The sequence below is a fragment of the Panthera onca genome, chromosome B3, assembly GCF_046562875.1.
Source record: "Panthera onca isolate mPanOnc1 chromosome B3, mPanOnc1 haplotype 2, whole genome shotgun sequence".
In the NCBI taxonomy this organism is placed as follows: Eukaryota; Metazoa; Chordata; class Mammalia; order Carnivora; family Felidae; genus Panthera; species Panthera onca.
Window position 1 is genome coordinate 23,002,774 of NC_138344.1, and position 24,353 is coordinate 23,027,126.

At 35.8% G+C, this 24,353-nt stretch overlaps 1 long non-coding RNA gene across 1 annotated transcript; it reads left to right on the plus strand.

Moving 5' to 3' along the window:
* The first annotated feature begins 709 nt into the window (after positions 1 to 709).
* On the plus strand, positions 710 to 24,083 carry LOC132668338 (uncharacterized). The gene is made up of 3 exons (XR_009605538.1): positions 710 to 929; positions 23,444 to 23,505; positions 23,781 to 24,083. It is a non-coding gene; the product is annotated as an uncharacterized LOC132668338 (long non-coding RNA).
* The last annotated feature ends 270 nt before the right edge of the window (positions 24,084 to 24,353 follow it).

Sequence of the window (24,353 nt, forward strand, 5' to 3'; positions counted from 1 at the left end):
TCTATTTTATATTCTACAACTGTTCCTACTTAAATTGCCTCCACTTAAGTTGCCTTAATTTGATGATTGGCTACAGAAAGGTCTGAAGGGATCTCTGGTTCCTATGTGGAATAAAAGGTTAATAAAAACCTTGAGAGTCTCTGGATTCAGACAGCAAATTGCTTAAAGCTGGGGCTGGACAATACGAATTAATGTAAAGGAGAGAGGAGTCTCAGTGAAGGCTGAATGAATACATCATTAAAGCTTCAGGTAGCTCCATCAAGATTTCTGAAATAGTGACATCCACATTCATTATTTGACATCCCCCAAACCCAACATTCTGTTGCTGCCAACAGGCAGGGATGTACTTCATATGTGATATCCCTACTGTTTGACAAGACTGTAAGCACAATGTTAAGATTGGGGGTATTCTTGGGAAATCTGGAGTGCGGGTCTGTGTCTGTGAGAGCTTTGTTTCTGAGAACAAATGTGTGGACAGACAGCTGGGAGGGAGCGGTGCTGGAGGGAGGGGCAAGCGGTGAGCCCTCCCGTTGAGAGGAGGGGGCTTCCGGCCTTGCACTCTCTTTGATGCCTGGCAAGTTCTTCATTGTGCTTGTGTCTCCTTTAGGGTCACAGCAGAAGCAAGGGTGGGAATCGTAGGGAGATACAGAGGGCTAATGCTCTGCCTACCCTTCTAACCCGCCATTCTTTCCTTTAGGCTGACAGCCGTTCATCAGCCATTTTCTATTCTATTACTATGGAGACAGCCTTCAGTGGCTCCAAATAAATTGCTTTTCTTCCCATCTGCTCCCCATCCAAATACAACTGTGAGTGTGGACATTTGGGATGGAATATTTGGGGTCTTCGATTCAGGTGTGGATGAATGGAGAAGTCCTGATCATCTATGGTTTAAGATGTGGAATTAAAAGGCAGATGGAATTCGACAAGAGGTGAGTTAAGAACTTCATAGAGCCAAGGGTAACTTCAAGAACAACTCAAAAGAAAAAAAGAAAAAGGAAAAAAAAACCCCATAGCCTTAGAAGACTCTACTATCAGAAATGCAAATTGTGTTCAATGAAAGCCTTTCCCCCACTTTACCTCTCCATTCCCAGAAGCATGCCTAGTTCAGGACTGGTACAGGGTACTAATGATATTCTACATAATTATCCCAGAAGAGGCCACAGTAGGTATAGTTTGGCTCAGCCCAGTGTCATATCCGTGCAGGTGTTTTTTTTTTTTTGTTTTTTTTGTTTTTTTTGTTTTTTTTTTCTGTTTGTTTTGTTTTGTCCTTTTGAAGACAAAGGTGATTAGTTTGCTGGAAGGGACTTTTTTAAAAAACATTTTCTATGTTCATTATTGTAGTAAAGCTTAAATGTTTGAAATTGGAACTCTTGAGTAAAAGCTGATTTCAGGCCCATGAGTAAAACTGTGTTTCTGAAAACAAAGCTCCTGACTGAGGAACCACTTGTGTTTGCAGCAGCAGAGGGGGAAGGGTGGGGGTCCTGTGTCTCTCAGTGCTGGGAGGGGTCTTCTGGGAGCATGCTTGCACACTTCTCTCCCTGCATTGCAGTGTCTGGTAGCCTCTTTCACTGGCCCTGGGCTCTTCTTTGGGGATGTTTGTGCAAAAGAGGAGAGGAGGCTGTGCATTTGTCATCATCTCCCTGTTTTCTCTCTCTTCTCCTTCCCTCTTAGTGGCATCATGATTATTAACAAACCATTTCTCACTTATCACTCCAGATGTAAACACTTAACCAGAATTGCAAATCTCTTGCATACGCTGTTGTATTCACTTCACCAGTGGTCTAAGCTTTGGAATGGCTTTGCATGTTTAGACGTAAAGTTAGTTCAAAATTTTACAGACCTCATAATCTTGGAATTATGATACAGAATAATAATAACTGATATTTCACAAAACATAATTAAAAGCATGAGGGGATGAGGACAAATTTTGAGCATTGCTTCCTGGTGACCTCCCTTCTCAGTTAACCCTCTTATTCCCAGTAGCTCTGTAAGCCTTCAGGCAGGAAGAATGGGGCGCTGAGCACTTACAGATACATGAATGGTTACATTGGGCCTCTTTAAGGGGATTCTGTGCAAGTTTCCATTTAAGAGATAAAGATGATGTCAACCCCATGGAATAATAGAGAGTGTGCGGGCTTAAAAGTATGAATTGTCTAGTCTGGGGAGTAATTTTCCTCAAATCAAAAAATAATCATAGGGACAGGTTATTTCCTTCACTTACTGCTTTCAACTATGAATGTGCAGTCTTGAGAAGGTTGTGTGGTACAATTCTATGGGTTTTGGTGAATTCAGCGTGTTATATATACACAATTACAATGTCATACAGAATAGTTTCACTGTCCTAAGAAAAATCTCCTGTGCCTCAGCTATGCAATGCTGCATCTCTATGAACCCATGACACAGCTTATAGAAGCATCCTCTCCACAGTTTTGCCTTTTGCAAAATGTTATATAAATTTTTTTTTACGTTTATTTATTTTTGAGAGAGAGAGACAGTGTGAGTAGGGGAGGGGCAGAGAGAGAGGGAGACACAGAATCTGAAGCATGCTTCAGGCCCTGAGCTGTCAGCACAGAGCCTGACAGGGAGCTCGAACCCATGAGCAGTGAGATCATGATCTAAGCTGAAGTCAAAAGCTTAACAAACTGAGCCACCCCGGCAGTAGGTAGGTAGCATTTCCAGTTTGGATTCTTTCACTTGGTAATACACATTTAAGGTTTCTCCATGTTTTTGCAGGGCTTGATAGCCCATATCTTTTTATTACTGAATAGTATTCCAATATAAGGATATACCACAACTTATTTATTCATTGAGGGACATCTTGATTGTTTCAGTTTTTACTGATTATGAGAAAAGTTTATGTAAAGCTTTATGTAAAAAAGCACAGGATTTCCATGGATGTCAGTTTTCAAATCAACTGGTCAAATACCTAGGTATGTTAATTGTATGGTAATATTATGGCTAGCTTTGTGAGACATTGACAAACTATCTTTCACAGTGGCTGTGCCGTTTTGGTTTTGTGCCAGCAAAGACTGAGTGCTCCTGGGCTCTGAGTCTTCACCCACAAATGGTTTTGTCACTTGTTTGGAATTTAGCCATTCTAATAGATGTAATAGTATCTCATTGCTATTTTAATTTACATTTCTCAAATGACAAATAATGCTAAGCATTTTTATATGCTTATATTTTATCTGCACATCTTTTTGATCAGATGCCTGTTTAATCTTTTGCCTATTTTTGATGCTGTTATTAGATTTATTCTTGTTGAATTTAAGTGATATCTGCATATTGTGGGTATAATATGCAGATATCACTTAATGATATGTGTTATCACTTATCTGATATGTGTTTTACAGATTTGCTATCAGTATGAGGATTGACTTGTCATTCTCTTAACAAATGTTTTTTTGCAAAGTGGTTCTAAATTTTAATAAAGTCCAATTCAGCAATTTTTTATTTCATGAGTCAGGCTTTTGATGTCATATTTAAAAATGCATCACCAAATTCTAAGTCAAATACATAGTTTTTCAATAAGTCTATGATCCATTTAGAAAATATTTTTGTGTGGTGTAAGACTTCTGTCTAGGTTTATCTTTTAGCATATGGATGTCCAATTGTCCAGTGCTATTTGTTGAAAACTATTTTTTGTCCATTGGATTGTTTTTTTGCCAAAACTCAGTTAAATATATTTGCGTGGGTCTTTTTCTGGGTTCTATGTTCTGTTCCATTAATCTATGGTTTTTTGGGGGTGTTTTCTTTTTTATTCTTTTTGTTTGTTTTTTGTTTTGTTTTGTTTTGTTTTGTATGTGTGTGTGTATTTTGTGGGATGTTTTTGCCACTACCATACTGTCTTGATTACTGCATCTTTATATTAAGTTTTGAATCTGGTAGTGTGAGTCCTCCAACTTTGTTCTTCTTCAGTTTTATGTTGACTATTCTAGTTCCTATGTGTTTTCATAGATGTTTTGTGATCACTTGATATCTACAAAATGGCTTCCTGGGATTTTGATTGGGATTTTACTAAGTCTATAGATTAAGTTGGAAAGAATTGACATTTTAGCAATGTGAGTCTCTCAATAGTGAATACCCCTCTATTTAGTTAGATTTTACTTGATTTATTTAATTACTCTTATGCATAGAAATCCTGCACATATTTATACCTAAGCATTTCATTTCTTGGTATTATTGTAAATATCATTTTTAAATTTCAATTCCAATAGTTAATTTTTGATTTATAAGAAGCAGTGTATCCTGCAAACTTGTTATTTTACTTATTAGTACCAGAAGCTTTCTTGTAAATTCTGTGAGACTTTCTACATAGAGAATTATTTCATCTGTAAATAAAAATATCTTTACTTATTATTTTTCAATTTGTATGCCTTTTATTTCTTTTTGTCTTATTGCACTAGTGAGGAAAGCCAGTATACTGTTGGATAAGAGTGGTAAGAGAGACATACTTGCCTTGTTCCCGATTATAAGGGAAAATAATTGTCTTTCACCATTATGATGTTATTTTTAGATTTAGATTTTAGATGTAGATATCTTCATGTATACCCTTTATTAGGTTAAGAAAATTCCTTCCATTCCTATTGTTCTCTTTAGATTTTTTATTATGAATAGGTAATTGAATTTTGTTAAATGTTTTTATGCTTTATTGATTTGATTGTATTTTTTTCCTTTTTCAAACTGTTAATGTGATGAATTATATTGATTGATTTATAAATGTTGAACCAGTCTTTCCTTTAATTAATATCTTCTGGTCATCCTATATAACCTTTTTTATACATTGCTAAATAACATTTTATTAAAGATATTTGAATCTATGTTCTTGAGAGATACTTGTATTTAGTTTTCTATTATTACAATGTAATTTCCTGGTTTTGTAAACCAGGTTTACATTAATAAAATGCTGGTCTCATAAAATGAGTTGGGAAGTGCTCCCACTAGTTCTATTTTGGGGAAGATATTGTAAAACGTTTGTATTATTTCTTCCCTAAATGTTTATTAGAAGTCATCACTAAAACCATCTGGTCCTAATGCTTTCTTTTTTTGAATATTTTAATTATCAAATCAATCTACTTAATGGGTATAAGACTATTCAAGTTATCTATTTCTCCTTGATGGAGTGTTGGTAGTTGTGCCTTTCAAGTAATTAATCCATTACATCTAAGTTATCAAACATATGTACATTGAATTCTTTACTGTATGACTTTATTGTCTTTTTAATAGCTATAGAATCAGTAGTGGTTTCTTCTCTCATTTGTAATATTGGTTATTTGTATATTCTCTCTTTTTTTATTAGCTACCCTAGCCAGAGGTTATCAAACAAACAATCATATTGATTTTTTCCACTGTAATTTCTATCCTTATTCTTTAGTAGGTAAGATTTTTTTTTACTGCAAATATTTATTCTTCTCTATTCTCTCTTTCTTAATAATTCTGATATTCCAGTTATGAGTAGGTTATACCTTTTCATATTGTCACATATTTTTTTAATTTTTTTTATTTTTCCTTTAAATTTCTTAAAAATTGAAGTAGAGTTGATACACAATGCTATATTAGTTTCAGATGTTCAACATAGTGATTCTGCAAGTCTGTACTTTATGCCATGATCACCACAAGTGTAACTACCATCTGTCACCATAAAATGTTGTGCTGTACTTTTTTTTTATCCCAGTGACATTCTTTCCATAACCAAAAGCCTAAATCTCAATTTTTTCATTTTTTTTAAATTGAAGTATAGTTCACATATAGTATTATGTTAGTTTCAGGTGTAAAATGTAGCAAATCAACTATTATAAACATTACAAAATGCCCATCACAATAAGTGTAGTTACCCCCTGTCACCATACTTTTATTACAATATTATTGAATATATGCACTATGGTATACTTTTCATCCCTATAAGTTATTTATTTTATAACTGCAAGTTAGTACCTCTTAATACCCTTCACCTAGTACATCTATCCCTGCATCCTCTTCCCCCTGGCATGTGCAACTGTACTTGATATTTAGAAGTCTCTTTGTCCTTTTGTTTTGCTTTGTTTTGTTTTTTAGATTCCACATGTAAGTGAAATCAAATAGTATTTGTCTTTCTCAGGCCAAGTTATTTCACTTAGCATAATAATCTGTAGGCTCATCCATGTTGTTATAAATGACAACATTTCATTTTTTATGGCTGAGTAATATTTAATTGTACATGTATGCCACATCTTCCTTATCTATTTACTATAAATGGGCACTTAGGTTGATTCATACCTTGGATATTGTAAATAATGCTGCAATAAACATAGGGGTACGTATATCATTTCAAATTGGTTTCATTTTATTTGGATAACTACCCATAAGTGGACCTACTGAGTAGTATGGCATTTATATTTTTAACTTTTTGAGGTACTTACATATTCTTTCCATAGTGGCTGCACCAATTTATATTTTCAATAACAATGCACAAGGGTGTTTTTTTTTCCTCCACATCCTTACCAACACTTATTCAATCTCTTGCTCTTTCTTTCTTTCTCTCTCTCTCTCTCTCTCTCTCTTCCCTTTCTTTCTTTCTTTCTTTCTTTCTTTCTTTCTTTCTTTCTTTCTTTCTTGTTTTGTACCCATTCTGACTGGTATGAAGTTATATATCATTATGTTTTGCTTTGTTTTCTTCTTTAAGTTGATTTATATATTTTGAGAGAGAAAGTGGGGGACGGGCAGAGAGAGAGGGAGAGAGAGAATACCAAGTAGACTCCCTGCTGTCAGCACAGAGCCTGGCATGGGGCTCAATCTCATGAACTGTGAGATCATGAACTGATCACAACTGTGAGATCAGGTCTTTTTATTACAAATTTTTATTTAAGTCCTAGTTAGTTAACATACAATGCAATATTGGTTTCAGGAGTAGAAATCAGTGATTCATCACTTACATACAACACCCACTGCTCATCATAACAAGTGTCCTCCTTAATACCCATACCCATCTATCCCATCATCCACCAACCTCCCTCCATCAATCCTCAGTTTGTTCTCTATCTTTAAGAGGCTCTTACAATTTATTTCTCTCTCTCTCATTTTTTTCTGCCTCCCATATGTTTATCTGTTTTGTTTCTTAAGTTCCACATATAAGTTAAATCATATGATATTTGTCTTTGACTGACTTATTTTGCTTAACATAATGCCCTCTAATTCTATCCATGTTGTTGCAGATGGCAAAATTTCATTATTTTTGGTGGCTGAATAATATTCAATTCCATATACATACCACATCTTCTTTATCCATTCCTCAATTCCATATAAATTCCTTATACATACCATTCCATACATACCACATTCTCTTTATCTGTTCATCAGTTGATGGACATTTGGTCTTTCTCCATAATTTGGCTATTGTTGGTAATGCTGCTATTAACATCAGGGTGCCCCTGATGTACCCCTTCAAATCTGTATTTTTGTATCCTTTGGGTAAATACCTAGTATTGCAATTGTTGGATCATAGGGTGATTCTATTATTAACTTTTGGAGAACTCTCCATACTTCTCCAGAGTGGCTACACCCGTTATCATTCCAAACAACAGTGCAAGAATGTTTCCCTTTATCCCCATCCTCAGCAAAATCTGTTGTTTCTCGTGGTGTTAATTTAAACATTCTTACAGGTGTGAGGTGGTATCTCATTGTGGGTTTTGATTTGTATCTACCTGACTGTGAATGATGTTGAGCATCTTTTCATGTGTCTACTAGCCAGCTGGATGTCTTCTTTGGGAAAGTATCTATTCATGTCTTCTTCCCATTTCTTAACTGGATTATTTATTTTTGGGGTGTTGAGTTTGATGATTTCTTTATAGATTTTGGATACTAGTCCTTTATCACCTATGTTACTTGAAAATCTCTTCTCCCAACCCTCAGGCTAAATTTCAGTTTTGTTGATTGTTTCCTTTGTGCAGAAGCTTTTTATTTTGATGATGTCCCAAGAGTTCATGTTTGCCTCTGGAGACATGTCTAGTAATAAGTTGCTACAGTTGAGGTCAAATGGTTGCTGACTATGTTATCTTCTAGGATTTTGATGTTTTCCTGTCTCACATGTAGGTATTTCATTCATTTTGAATTTGTTTTTGTGTATGGTGTAAGAATGTGGGACAGTTTCATTCTTCTGCATGTTGCTGTCTAGATTTTCCAACACCATTTGTTGAAGAAACTGTCTTTTTTCCACTGGATATTCTTTCCTGCCTTCGTCAAATATTAGTTGACCATATAGTTGTGAGTCCATCTCTGGGTTTTCTATTCTCTTCCATTGATCTAGTTGTCTGTTCTTTTGCCAGTACCATATTGTCTTGATGACTACAGCTTTATAATGTAGCTTGAAATCCAAAATCATGATGCCTCCAGTTTTGTTTTTTTTTTTCTCTTTTGCCATTGCTTTGGCTATTCAGGCTCTTTTGTGGTTCCATACAAATTTTGGATTGTTTGCTCTACGTCTGTGAAAAATGGTGGTGGTTCTTTGATAAGTATTGCATTAAATGTGTAGATTGCTTTGAGTAGTATAAACATTTTTAACAAAACCACTGATGGGGAATAAGGAGAGGGTTTAATTGAGGTTTTAATTTGCATTTCCCTGATAATTAATAATGTTGATCATCTTTTCATGTGTCTTTTCACTATACATTTGTCTTCTTTTATTTTTTTTTTAATTCAAGTTTGTTAACATACACTGTAGTGTTGGTTTTAGGAGTAGAACCCAGTGATTCATCACTTCCATATATGAGCACCCAGTGCTCATCCCAACAAGTGCCCTCCTTAATACCCATCATCCATTTAGCCTATCCCTCCACTCACCTCCTTTCCAGCAACCCTCAGTTTGTTCTCTGAATTTAAAAGTCTCTCTGGCTTGCCTTGCTCTCTGTTTTTATCTTATTTTTCTTTCCCTTCCCCTATGTTAATATGTTTCTAAGTTCCACATATGAGTGAAATCATGATTTTGTATTTCTCTGACTGACTTATTTCACTTAGCATACTACACTCTAGCTCCATCCACGTTGCTGCAAATGACAAGATTTCATTCTTTTTGATCGCCACATAAATTTACATTGTGTGTGTGTGTGTGTGTGTACATATACACGACATCTTCTTTATCCATTCATAAGTCAATGGATAGTTGGGCTTTTTCCATAATTTGGCTATTGTTAATAGCACTGCTATAAACATTTGGGTGTATGTGTCCCTTTAAATCCACATTTTTTGTATCCTTTGGATAAAAACTTAGTAGTATCTAATTTCTGGGTTGTAGTTCTATTTTTAATTTTTATGAACCTTCATACTATTTTCTAGAGTGGGTGCACCAGTTTGCTTTCCTACCTACAATGCAAAATTGTTCCCCTTTCTCTGCATCCTCACCAACATCTGTTTCCTGGGTTGTTAATTTTAGCCATTCTCACAGGTACGAGGTGGTACACCATCCATTTTTCTTCATTGGAAAAAAAAATGTCTAGTCAGGTCCTCTGTCCATTTTTCAAATTGATTATTTATTTTTAAATGTATAGCTATATTAATTCTGTATATATTTTGAATATGAACCCCTTATCGGATGTATCATTTGCAAATGATGTATCATTCCCCATGTAATAGATTGTGTTTTTTTGTTGTTGTTTTATTGATGGTTTTCCTTAGTGTGTAAAGTCTTTTTATTTTGATGTAGTTTTAATTGTTATTTTGTTTTTGTTTCCCTGGACCAGACATACACATCCAGAAAAATATTGCTAAGGCTGATATTCAAGATGTACTGCCTATATTTTCTTTTAGGAGTTTTATAGTTTCAAGTCTGACATTTAGGTCTTTAACCTATCAAGTTTATTCCGTATATGGTATGAGAGAGTGGTCCAGTTTCATTCTTTGGCTGTCCAGTTTTCTCAACAACTCTCTATTGAAGAATATGTTTTATCCCCATTGTATATTATTTTTTAAGTTTATTTATTTTGAAAGAGAGTGTGAGGGGGAAGAGGCAGAGAGAGGGAGGAAGAGAATCCCAAGGAGGCTCTGCATTGTCAATACGGAGCCCTATGTGGGGCTTGATCCCATAAATTGTGAGATCATGACTTGATCCAAAATCAACCTACTGGTTCAACCTACTAAGCCACCCAGTCGTCCCCCTATGTTGCCTCCCTTTTTTATATCCTGTAACTTTACTGAATTCATTTATTTTTTCTAATAGTGTTTTGGTGGGGTCTTTAATTTTTTTCTGTATACGTTATTATGCCATCTGTTACTGTCACACAGTTCTTGAATGATCTATTTTGTTTTCTTTTATGTTGTTGTTCATTATTTTTTATTTACATTTCAGTTGGAAGGCTTCTATTAACTTAAATTTGAGTTCAATAAGTCTTTCCTCAGCCATGTAAAAAGACTGTCAAAGACATTCTTCCTATCTGTTACTGTGTTTGTCATATCTAGTATTTTCTTAATTCCTTTCTTAGAATTTTCATGTCTCTGCTTACATTGATCATCTATCTCTTCTTGAATGTTGTCTATTTTCCATCAGAACCCTTACTATATTAAGTATAGCTATTTTAAATTCCTTGTCTGATAATTCCAACATATGGGTTATAACTGAGTCTGGTTCTGATAATTGAGTTATTTATGCAGTCTGTGTGTTTTCTTGTTATATCTTGGGTTTTTTGTTTTGAAATCTAGATATATTGCATCACCTATTAGGAACTGAGGTAACTAGGACTTTTGTGTGAGTATCTGTGCTAATTTGGTCAGAAGTTGTGTTTTGTTTAATTTTTTTTTTTGTAGCTATAGGTACCAGAGGGTTAAAATTCCTTTATGACTTTGTGTTTGTCTCCTGTTTTAGCTTTGGGAATTCCCTGTGTCTTACTACTTAGAGCATTTGTATCTTGCAGCTGTTTCAGCTGTAATCCACTTCATTATATTGGGACTGTCTTGCTGTGGTCATAGGTTCTGAAAGAGGGGGAGCATTCTATAATCTTGAGTAAATATCAAACTTTTGGTTTGCACGTGTCTGAGAGCTGTGGCCTTCACAACGTGTCTATATCCTTCTTCTAGTTTTAAGGCTTCCCTCAACCCTATGGGCTAATTTTTACTCCCTTTGTTGGTTATGACATTTTAAATCTATTTCTGTGAATCCTGTGTTGACTATCGTTTTCATTTTGTTTCATTGTTCTCTTAGGTGAGACAGAAAGGCTGGAGGGAGCTGGAGAGGAGAGTAGTTCCCTGTCCCTGGCTTGGATAAGGTTTTAGAATTGTGCTCTTATTGTCCTTCTCTCTGAAGAGTGGCTACGCTACAGAGAGGGATTTGAGTGTCTTTCACAATGGTTGCATTATTCCCTTCCACTTCCATCAGGGCTGAGTTTGGGTCTTTCAGAAATACTCACTTTGAGACTCTAATGGAGTTCCTGGAAGAAAGGATTTGGGTTTACTTTAATCCTTATTTCTGCTTCTAATTTTAAGAAATTTTGTCTGGCAAGAGAACAGAAATGAAGTATTAAAGTCTATCAATATATATCAATCCATAACAGGTAAGAAAAAATATGTATCTGCCCCCTCCAGTTCACACCATATGTAATAAATCCAAATGTGTTAGGGTACTAGATGTGAAAAAAATCTAGAAATAATGAAGACTTAGAAAACATTTCTATGATGTTGAGGTAGGGAAATATTTATTAAACAATATTTTTGCTGATGAGATTGTCTTTTTTTTTTCTATTGCGTACTCTTTCTTGCTTTGTTGAAGATTAGTTAGCCATACAATTGTGGGTCAATTTCTGAGTTCTCTATTCTCTTCCATTGATCTATGTGTCTGATTTTGTGCCAGTACCTTACTGTCTTGATGATTACAGTTTTGTAATACAGGCTAAAGTCAGGGATTGTGATGCCTTCAGCTTTGGTTTTCTTTTTCAGCTTTACTTTGGCTATTTGGAGTCTTTTCGGGTTCCATACAAATTTTAGAATTGTTTATTCTACAACAGCTCTGTGAAGAATGCTGGTGTTATTTTGATAGGGATTGCCTTGAATATGTACAGTGTTTTGGGTAGTATAGACATTTTAACAATATTTGTTTATCAAGTCCATGAGTATGGAATATTTTTCCATTTCTTTGTGTCTTCTTTATTTTCTTTCATAAACTTTCTATAGTTTTCAGAGTACAGACCTTTTACCTCTTTAGGTCCATTTCTGAGTTCTGATTTATTCCCAGGTATCCTATGATTTTTGGTACACTTGTAAATGGCATCAATTCCTTTATTTCTCTTTCTGTTGATTTATTATTAGTGTATATAAATACAACCTATTTTTGTACATTGATTTTATATCCTGCAACTTTGCTGAATTCATGTATCAGTTCTAGCAGTTTTTTTGGTGGAGTCTTGCAGGTTTTCCATGTAGAGTATCATGTCATCTTGAAGAGTGAAAGTTTGACTTCTTTGCCAATTTGTATGCCTTTTATTTTGTTGTCTGATTACTGAGGCTACGACTTCCAGTACTATGTTGAACACTGGTGAGAATGTTCATCCCTGTTGTGTCCCTTACCTTTCGGGGGAAGGCTCTTAGTTTTTCCCCATTGAGGATGGATTTTTCCTGATTATCTATGGATCTTTCATATATGGCCTTTATGACATTGAGGTATGTTCCTTGTATCCCTAATTTCTTGAGGGTTATTATTCAGAAAAGATTCTGTATTTTGTCAAATGCTTTTTCTGCATCTATTGAGAGGATCATATGGTTCTTATCATTTCTCTTGAATAGCCAAATTATGGAAAGAGCCCAAATGTCCAATGACTGATGAATCAATAAAGAACTTATGGTATTTGTGTACTATGGAATATGACTCAGTGATAAAAAACAACAAAATATTGGCATTAGCAATAATGTGGATGGAACAAAAATATATTATGCTAAGTGACATAGGCCAGAGAAAGACAAATAGCATATGATTTCACATATACGTGGAATTTAATAAGCACAACAGATGAATATAGGAGAAAGGAAGGAACAATAAGATAAAAACAGAGAGGGAGGCAAACCGGAAGAGACTCTTAAATGTAGAGAACAAACAGGATTGCAGGAGAGGTGGTGGGTAGGGAGATGGGCTAAATGAGTGATGGCCATTAAGGAGGACACTTGCTGGAATGAGCACTAGGTGTTGTATGGAACTGATGAATCACTGGGTTCTACTCCTGAAACCAATACTATACTGTATGTTAACTAACTTGAATTTAAATAAATACATTTTTAAAAATAAAATAAAAAAATAATACTTTATTGCAGCAATTTTTTAAGGTTGGCAATTTGGATATCATCAAAATTAAGAACTTTGTATTCCCAAAGAACTTATAACCAGAATTTATTTTTTAAAGTTTATTCATTTATTTTGAGAGAGAGAGAGAGAGAGAGAGAGGGAGAGATGGAGAGAGAGAGAGAGAGAGAGAGAGAGGAGGTGCAGAAAGTGAGGGAGAAATAGACTCCCAAACAGGGAGTGTAAGGCCAGTTTGCATGCCAATTCCTGCCTTCCCACCCTGTCTCTGAGCTTATGGGTGTTAATGCAACTTGTTGGAAGTGTCACCAAAGAGATGAACATAAATGGGAATTCCCATAAACAGCCCTCTCATGTCAGGAAAAGGGGGAAAAAGTTAACTGTGGGATAGTATGGTTTGGTATAGACCATGAGGGCTCTAACTTTTTGATAGAATAAACATATTGAAGCTCAGGTATTTTTGAACTTGATTTAGAATGAATAACAGTTACTTCCCTGAAGCAGAGTGGCACATGTACCCCAATGTTTATAGCAGCACTTTCAACAACAGCCAAATTGTGGTAAGAACCTAAATGTCTATCAACTGACAAATGGATAAAGAAGATATGGTTTATATATACAATGGGATACTAATTGGCAATGAGAAAGAATGAAATTCCGCCATTTGCAGCAACGTGGATGGAACTGGAGGGTATTATGTTAAGTGAAATAAGTCAGAGAAATATAGATACCATGTTTTCACTCATATGTGGATCTTGAGAAACTTAACAGAAGACCATGGGGGAGGGGAAGGGAAAAAAAGTTACAGGGAGGGAGGGAGGTAAACCATGAGAGATTCTTGGATACTGAGAACAAAATGAGGGTTTATGGGGGCTGGGGGAGTGGGAAAGTGGGTGATGGACATTGAAGAGGGCACTTGTTGGGATGAGCACTGGGCATTGTATGGAAACCAATTTGACAACAAATTATATTATAAAAAAGAAGAAATAAATAAAATGCATTGTGTCTAGTAATAAAAAAAGAATGAATGACAGTTATTGCAGTTTAATATATGGGACCTTAAGATCTGTTGGTTGAGGAAATTGATTAAAGAGAAAAACAGATAGGAATGACAACCAAACTCAGAATCTAAGCTCTTTTTACTGTCAGCCTGTTTCTCATTTTCATCTTGCTGTGCCCTTTTCTGAATGTGGTGCTCGGGACATTGAAAATTATGAACTCATTGAAAACATACCAAAATATTTGCATTGAGATTATCTTAGGGATGAGTCATGCTCTTCTGTGGGATGTGGCAGCTCTGGGCTGAGATGTGTCCTTCTGAAGTGTGAAGATTATTTATGTGCTGCAGGGCTTTCTTGGTACTGTATTCTCCTCAACTCAGCACAGAGGGCTGGAGAAAGTTGTGAAGAGGAGGGTTGAAGGAGAAATAGGAAAATTATGTCACAGAGTGGACAGAGGGATGCTGGCATTGCTTTCTCCTCTTGCATGGCCCTTGCTCCTGATAAGCTGTAACTATAAATATAGACCAAGCAAGTCTACCCATATACATCCATAAGATTATGGATCTACCTACCAACTGCCTACTTCATGGGTGAATCATGGGAACACCTCACAAAATGTAGCAATACAGTGAATGAGCAAACACAGATAATACAATGGAATGAAGTGGAAAAGAAATAAACTTGAGGAGATGCAACTGAAGAACAATATTGATCCCCAAATGGGTGGGGCGCCCACATTGGCCACATTCTCCATTGAACATGGCTAGGTCTCAGATGGTTTCAATGTGTACAGGGCAGGGACCTCAGATGGAGAGAGTAAATATGAGATCTCTAATATTCAAAGATGTTTTAATTGGATTAAGCAAACTATGAGCAAAGGTTGGCATCAGACCCATCAGGAAACCAGTTGTATTTCTGTGATGAGTGCTGGAGAAAGTTTGTTGAGGGTTTTAGGGAATTAAAGGAGAGAGAGGGAGGAGGGTTTTGTGTGGGCATGTGTGGTCTCTGTGCTGCATCTGTACCTACCTTTGACTCATAGAAAACAAGGACAAAAGGGAAATGGCTGTTCATTTGTCACCTTTGACTGACTCCTCTTCTTTTTGGGGATCATGTTTATTAGTGGGATAGTTTTTAAAGTAAGTCTTAGTACACAGAATCCTAACTGTGACTTCAGATTATTTCCTTCAGCTGTCCCTATATTTCCATTTACACATGAAGCATAACTACAGGTATTGGAGTGTGTGTGTGTGTGTGTGTGTGTGTGTGTGTGTGTGTGTGTGTGAAGGATATAGCTTAGATATAGGATACAATAACTCACCTTGACAAACTATGAAAAATGATGTGGGATGATAAGACAGCTGCACTTTCATAAAGATTGATTTCAGGTCTTTGAAGATAAAATTTCAGGGGGACTGAATGGAGAAAGCCCTTCAGAATTAAAATCCATCTACGAAATCTGTGCTCCGCTCCCTAATGGCCCTGTTTCTTATCTCAGTCTGCTGTTGCCCAAATATTTTTTTTCTCTAAGAAGAGGCAGAAATGAGGGGCCAAGTGGATGATGTGTGTGACTCATCTTAGCCCAAGGCAGTATGCCTGAAATTGGATCCACAATTTCCTTAAATTGTTCTTGAGATACCTGGTCTCCACAGCCATCCCTGTAAGGTAAATGCATGGTGTGTGTGTGTGTGTGTGTGTGTGTGTGTGTGTGTGTGTGTGAGACCTGGAGGCCATCCTGCATCCTAGGCACTTGTTTGCTGCCCTGAAAGATTTGCAAGCAAGTCAGGCCTAAGGAAGTCTAGCTATCACACTGGGAGTAAAGATTATTTCTTTAATTGGAATTTTGTATAACTTTTTTTAAATTTTAATATAGTTGACACACAGTGTTACATTAGTTTCAGGTGTACATCGTACTGATTCCACTTTTCTATATCTTATGCCATGCTCACAAGTGTTGCTACCATCTGTCACCATACATTGCTGTTACAATGTCATTCACTATATTCCCTATGCTGTGTATTTTATTCCCATGGCTTACTCATTCCATAACTGGAAGCCTGTATCTCAGTCCCCTTCACCCATTTTGCTCTTCTCCCATCCCCTTCTCTCTGGTAACCATCAGTTTATTCTCTGTATTTATTGTTCTGATTCTCATATTTGTTTGTTTGTTCATTTGTTTGGTTTTTTAGATTCCACATGTTATTGATATCATGTGGTATTTGTCTATTTCAGTCTCTTTTACTTCACTTACGATTACACCCTCTAGGTACATTCATGTTGCTGTGAAAGGCAATATTTCATTACTTTTTATGGCTGAGTAATATTCCATTGTATGTGTGTGTGCATGTCACATCTTTTTAAAAAATGTTTATTTATTTACTTTGAGAGAGAGAGAGAGAGAAAGAGAAAGAGAGTACGAACAAGCAGAGAGAGAGGGAGAGGTAAAGCATCCCAAGCAACCTCTGCACTGACAGAGCATTTCATCTGCACTGAAGTCAAGAGTTGGTTGCTTAATTGACTGAGCCACTGAGGCACCCCATATCACATCTTCTTTATCCATTTGTCTATTGATGGACTTTAGGTTGCTTCAATATCTTGGCTACTGTGCATAATTCTGTAATAAACATGGGGGTACATATATCTTTTTGAATTAGTGTTTTAATTCCCTTTGAGTAAATTCCCAGTAGTGGAATTATTGGATCATATGGTATTTATATTTTTAATTTTTCGAAGGACCTTCATACTGTTTTCTACGGTGGCTGTACCAATTTGTGTTCCCACCACAAGTGAACAAGCGTTCCTTTTTCTCCACATCCTTGGCAAAACTTGTCCTTTCTTTTTGTTTTGTTTGTTGTTTGTTTGTGTTTGTTTCTTTGTTTTTTTGTTTTGTTTTGTTTTTATATTAGCCAACCTGACAGATGTAAGGTGATATTTCATTGTGGTTTTGATTTGCATTTCCCTGAGAATTAGTGATGGTAAGCATCTTTTCATGTGTCTGTTGTCCATCTGTATGTCTTCTTTCAGAAAATGTGTATTTAGGTCATCTTCCCATTTTTAAATCAAATTATTTATTTTTTTGGTGTTGAGTTGCATAAGTCTCATGTATATTTTGGATATTACCCCTTATATTTTGCATATTAACTCCTTATTAGATATTTAATCCATTTTGAGTTTATTAGTATGTATAATATAAGAAAGCGATTCAGTTTTATTCTTTTGAATGGAGCTGTCCAGTTTTTCCAGCACCATTTACTGAAAACACTATTTTTCCCCACTGTGTATTCTTGCCTCCTATGTCAAATTAATTAACCATTTAATAATGGGTTTATCTCTGGGCTCTCTTTTCTCTTCTGTTGATCATGTGTCTATTTTTGTGTGAGTACAACACCTTTTTTTTTACTACAGCTTTGTAGTAAACCTTGAAATCTAGGATTGTGATACATCCAGTTTTATTCTTTCTCAAGATTGATTTGGCTTTGAGGGGTCTTTTCTAGTTGCATACATATTTTATCGTTATTTGTTTTAGTTCCATGAAAAAGTGTTGCTGGTATTTTTACTGGGATTACACTGAATCTGGAAATTGCCTTGGGTAGTATGGACACTTAATAAATATTAATTCTTCCAATTCATGAGCATGGAATATCTTTCCAGTTGGATGATGTTCAACTTCTCTCATCAGTGTTTTATAGTTTTCAGAGTACAAGTCATTAGCTTACTTGGTTAAGTTTATTCCTAGTTATGTCACTCTTTTTGGTGCAATTGTAAATGGAATTGTTTTCTTAATTTTTCTCTCTGCTAACTCATTATTAGTATAGAGAAATGCTGCTGATTCTGGGTATTAATTTTGTATCCTGAATCTTTATTGAATTAATTTATCACTTTAAATAGTTTTTTATTTTAGTCTTTAAGATGTTCTTTTTTTTTTAAATTTTTTTTAACGTTTATTTATTTTTGAGACGGAGAGAGACAGAGCATGAACGGGGGAGGGTCAGAGAGAGAGGGAGACACAGAATCCGAAACAGGCTCCAGGCTCTGAGCTGTCAGCACAGAGCCCGACGCAGGGCTCGAACTCGCGGACCGCGAGATCATGACCCCAGCCGAAGTCGGCCGCCCAACGGACTGAGCCACCCAGGCGCCCCTGGGATTTTCTATGTACAGTATTATGTCATTGCATTTAGTGACAGATTAATTTCTTCCTTACCAATATGGATGCCTCTTATTTATTTTCTTGTCTAATTGTTATAGCTAGGGCTTCCAGTACTATGTTGAATAAAAATGGTCAGAGTAGGCATTCCCTTGTCCTGTTCCTGATATTAGAGGGAAAGCTATCAGTTTGTCTCTATTGAATATGATGCCAGCTGTGGGTTTTTCCTAAATGGCCTTTATTATGCTGAGGTATGTTTTCTCAAAAACTACTTTGTTAAGAGTGTTGTTATAAATGGATGCTGAATTTTGTCAGATGCTTTTTATTTCTCTATTGAGATGACCATATAATTTTTATCCTCTGTTTTGTTGATATGGTATGTCACATTGATTGATTTGTGAATATTTAAGCATCCTTGGATCCCTAGAATAAATGTCACTTAATTGTGGTGAATGATCCTTTTATAATGTATTGTCGAATGTGGTTTGCCAATATTTTACTGAGAAGTTTTGTTTGTATGTTAACCACAGATATTGGCCTGTAGTTTCCTTCCTTCCTTCCTTCCTTCCTTCCTTCCTTCCTTCCTTCCTTCCTTCTAGTGTACTCATCTAGTTTTGGTGTCAGGGTACTGCTGGCTTCACAGAACATATTTGGAAGCTTTCCTTCCTCTTCTACTTTTTGGAATAGTTTGAGGATGATAGGTATTAATTCTTGTTTAAAGTTTGGTAGAGTTTGCCTATGAATGCATGTGGCCCTGGACTTTTATTAACTTTTTGATAGTTTTATATTGCTGATTCAATTTCGTTATTAGTAATTGGTATGTCCAAATTTTCTATTTCTTCCTGGATTCAGTTTTTGTTCATATGAGTCCTTTTTCTTTTTTTCTTGATGAGTCTGGCTATGGGTTATCAATATTGTTTATCTTTTCAAAGAACAGCTCTTTGTTTCATTGATTTTTTTCTTTCTTAATTCTTTCATCTCTATGCCATGTATTTCTGCTGTTATCTTTATTATTTCCTTTCTTCTATTTACTTTGGTCTCTATTTGTTCATCTTTTTTTTAGTTCCTTTAGGTGTACAAACTGTGACTCAAGTCTTGACATGACTAATTGTTCCTACTGTCAATTTTCAGAATCACTGCCTGGCAGAGGGGAAGGAATAAAGTGCTCACAACTGGCTGTACAGGAACAATGGGCTTCTTGATGTTTGCTTACTCTTTTTGATGGACTGTAGCATCTTCTTCATGTCTTTGTCTCTTTTACAGTTGGATAGGGTGAACAGGGGTGCCTCTCCATGCTGGAGGGTTTTTCAGGAGCACATCTCCATGCTGTGCTTTACCTGCCCTGATTCATTGAAGGGAAGATGAGGGAAGGTGACTGTTTGCTTTAGATTTAAAGAAAAGTTGCAAAGATTGTACAGAGTTCCCTTATACCACGTACCCAGTTTCCCCTATTATTGACATCTTCAGTTAGTAAGTTACCTTTGTCATAAATAATGAACCAATACTGATATGTTATTAATAACTAAAGTATATTCATATTACCTTAGTTTATACCTAATACCTTTTTGTTGTTGTTGTTGTTCCAAGATCCCATCCAGGACACCACATCACAGTTAGTCATCATGTTTCCTAACTCTCCTTTTGGCTGTGATAGATTTTCTGTTGTTTATGCCCTTGACCATTTTGAAGACTACTGGTCAAGTATTTTGTAAATTTTCCCTCTATCAGAATTTACCTAATGTTTTCCTCATGATTAAATGGGGGTTATGGATAATGTTCCATTTCATCACATCATATCAAGGTCATATGTCATCAGTGTAATTTATCACTGTTGATGTTGACCTTGAAACCTGGTAATGTTTGTCAGATTTCTCCACAGCAGTTACTCTTTTAATCCCCTTTCCATACTGTAATCATTGGAAGGAAATCACTTTGGACAGCCCACACTTGAGTAGGGAGTTATGCTCCTCTCCTTCAGGGTAGATTATCTACATAAATTATTTGGAATTCTTCTGCATGCAATCCTTGTTTCAAACTTCTGATCTCTAAACTCCCTGAGAGATATGAGCTACTCAAGTGTAAACTAATAAAAATCAAGATATTTAACTGGAAATTTCTTTTTTTATTTTTTAAAATATTTATTTATTGAGAGAAAGAGAAACAGAATCCAAAGCAGATTCCAGGCTCTGAGTTGTCAGCACAGAGTACAACATGGGGCTCGAACCCATGAACAGTGAGATCATGACCTGAGCTGAAGTCAGAAACTTAACCAACTGAGCCACCCATGGGCCCCTAATTTGAAATTTCTTATATAAGCTGGTATCCAGGCTTAACTTTGTTAAAATGTTGTTTTTAAACCCATGAGTGAAGCAAATTGGTAGTAGGTATCTGGGAGAGTGCTTAGAGAGCTAGGGTGTAGCACAGTTCTTTACAAAACTCACACACTAACTGTGGGCATGAGTGGGTTATCCCAAGTACCTTCATGCATAGAAATGGGTAAGGAAGGTTGTGAAAGGGAAGGCATACTGCATATGGGTCTGGGGGAAGGCGACTTCAGAGGTGGTTGTGATGGCCCAGCACAGGATGTGGGAGCCCCAATAAAGTGAGAAAAATATCAAAGGACAGTATCCAGCACAAGATTTTGAATGTGTGAAAGTCCATTCTCCAAGAGTGAAATCCTGTTTTCCAATATCCTTAAAAATGTTCTTACTTAGTGTGTCTGTAATATGTAACCATTCTCCCATGGCAGCTCCATTTTGTTTTCTCTGTGCCTTCTCACCTGTCTCAGAACCCATATCCTGCCAGGCCGCAACACATATATTCCTTCTTCAGGCCCCTCTAGTTCAGATACCCTACGCAGGGCTGCCCCTCACGTAGGGAAAATCACACAGGATTTCTCACCACCTTTTTTTCCCTAATATTACAAAAAAACACAAAAAAACCTATGTGATTTACAAGCAGATTTGTACAGAGAAAGGTCAGGATGTCTGAAAATTGACCTATCTGTCAAAATGAGTTGCTAAAGCCCTTTTTTTCTGAGATTTTGTTGCTGAAAACATCTCTTAAAAAATGAAGTATATGCACTTTTATTATTTGGATTTCATTATGTTATACTGTAATATCAAAGACCCCTCCCCCAAATTTCATTGAACTTAAAATCCCAAACATTTATATTTTACTCATGTATATATCAATAGTTGTCAATTACAGCTTTCCTTTATGTATCTTCTGGGATCCAAACCAAATAATTCATTACATTTTTATAGTAAAAATAAAGGTAAAAACACATGCTTGGATGGGTGAAGTTTCTGGTTGGATGTGATATTCACCACCTCAACTCACATTCCAAAGACAGTCCTATGTCCAAGCCCAATTTATATGGAACATAGAGTATATCCTTTTTTGCAGGGAAGTGGGGAAGGAACAATTGAGTACAACAATAGAATATACCATAACCCAACCCTTGTTACAAATATTACTTCATTCCCTCAAGTGTATAGAATTCACTCCCTCCTGTAAGTGAAATCTGTGTCATCTAACCATGCCATCATAGCTAAACTTCTGTATCTCATGATAACATTCTAGTCTATATTGTTGTTTTATTATCCAGATTTATATATATATACATATATATATACACACATATATATAAATATATATATGTGTGTATATATATATGTATATATATACACATATATATAAGCTTTCTTATATATATATATACACACACATATATATTTACATATATATATATATATATGTGTGTGTATATATACACACATATATATATAAGCTTTCTGCCCAGCATACAATCAGCATAAAATATCAGAGCAGGGCTATTTCAATAAATACCCTCCTTCTAAAAGGGGAAGATTCAAAGATTGGTGGCGGGGTGGGGGGGGGACTCAGCTTTCATTGTAAGATTTCTGAAATCCTTCTGGACAAACATTGTGTCCGTACTAGCTAATTGGTAGACAGTTTTCTTTTATTAGGTCCCAGTGTCTACTCTCTTGGAGCAGGATTCCATTCTCTTTGATTCTTGGCTCTACCTTCTGAAAGTAGAGGGTTTTTCATCACTCTCCTTGGCCACATTGGCATAAGGCATTAAACAGTATTTCTTCTTTGGGGACAAGCAGATTATTGGGGGTCCAAAGATCATTTTAAGTCTCAAAGAGCCACAGCATATTTTAATACAGGCTGCTGGCTCTTTGACAGTATAGCTCTCTCTAAACAAATTTAGCTTTTATTCTGTAAAATTCCAATGTGACAGTAACCACACCCACAATTCTTTCCAAGACATCCTCCACTTGTGGCTTAAGGTAATCTGAAGTAAATTGATGTAACTTAAATCAATCACGCCTCCAAAAAAGAATCATATTCTTAGTCTCCTTTGTCTCCTGAGACATTTTGTGAAGCTAAATTTGTTGACTGAATTCTCCCTTTAATCAATTCAGAGGTTGTAACAAAGGATATGAGGCCACACCCTTGAGGCCATACTCTTGTTTTGGTCTTTGCTTTAATACTGAGTTTTGATCTTTGTTTCTGTTTTACCTTTCATTGTTTAGAGAGAATAAACAATTCCATATTTCAATTTTGCTATCAAATTCACAGGTTATTTTCTGAAATTTTCTCTTTCACATAATACATTTTACTGTAGCTAATAACAGCTAAGTCATATGATTAGCTTCACATTCCCAATATCTTTGCCTAAACCCATAAGCTTATAACAACTTTTCATACAGAAAAGTTTTAGAAAATGTTTTATCGATAAAAAACATGGCTCACTTCATTTTCTAGGCATCAATAACAACTTTGTAACAGCCTATTGTTTGGATCTGCTAAGAATCTATTAGTTTTTTTTTTTTTTCTGGTGGCACCTCATAACTGGTGCCAATTTCTTTGTTCATTAATTTCACTAAGTTAATATATAGTAAGAAAGGACTTCAAAGTCTCTGATGTTCATAATTACAAGCATTATTTTTTTTTCACAAAAAATAGTGGCTGTGTATTTGATGGGGATCATGTGCAATTCATCACATGTCTTCTTTATTCTAGGATTCAGGTTGAAGGACATGCGATTTGTGTGACAGGAGGAACAAAAGCAACCACAGAAGCGAGTAAGGACTCTTAAGCTTATGCCCGAGCACAGCATTCATAATTTCTGCTCACATTCCAAAAGCAAGTCAAGTGTCTATGCACTTGATGGAGCAACAAAACTCTAATAAAAAAGTGAGAATTAATAATTGGTACCAATAATACAATCTGCTGCCGTATGAGAGGGAGGCAAGAAAGGACCTACTCTTGAGATATCTTTACAGACCCTACATGGCATTATTTGTGTAATAAATAGATTTCTTTGTACCTATGTTCCCCCCCCCCTTTTTTTTCCTAGAGGAAAAGGAGAGAAATGAGACTTGGGGATAAATGAAAAGAAGAAAGGAACATCTCATATTCTTCCTCGCTGAAAATGATGTATCCTAATTGAAGTTTTCTATCTTGTTGCTATGGAGATAGAATGAAATATAGCTCAACATTTACTCGCTGTTACCACCTGTTTCCCTGTCGACAAGCACTGTAGTCACTGGGCTTTGAAAGGATTAACCCAATCCCTGATTAAGGTGCCTTTAGTGTACATAAAAATACTCTGATAATCTGCAAATTTTAAAAATTTATGTAATATGGAATTGTATAAAGAATAAGCTAAGGCCTGAGAAAAATAAGAACCATTAGAAAATTATCATAAACAAAAAGGATATGCCTTATAAAGAGTGCTGGTCCCACAGTATAAGCTGTGTCCTATTAGTCTTTCTCCTCATCCCATGTGCTCATTCCTAGAAGCATTTTCTGGCTTTAGGATGGGGCAGCTGCTGAGGACATGCTATATGATTCACACTTTTACAAGCCAAAACATATAATACTAGGGCCAGAGTTTTAAAAAGTGTTTAAAGTGAAGCAATGTTGAGGT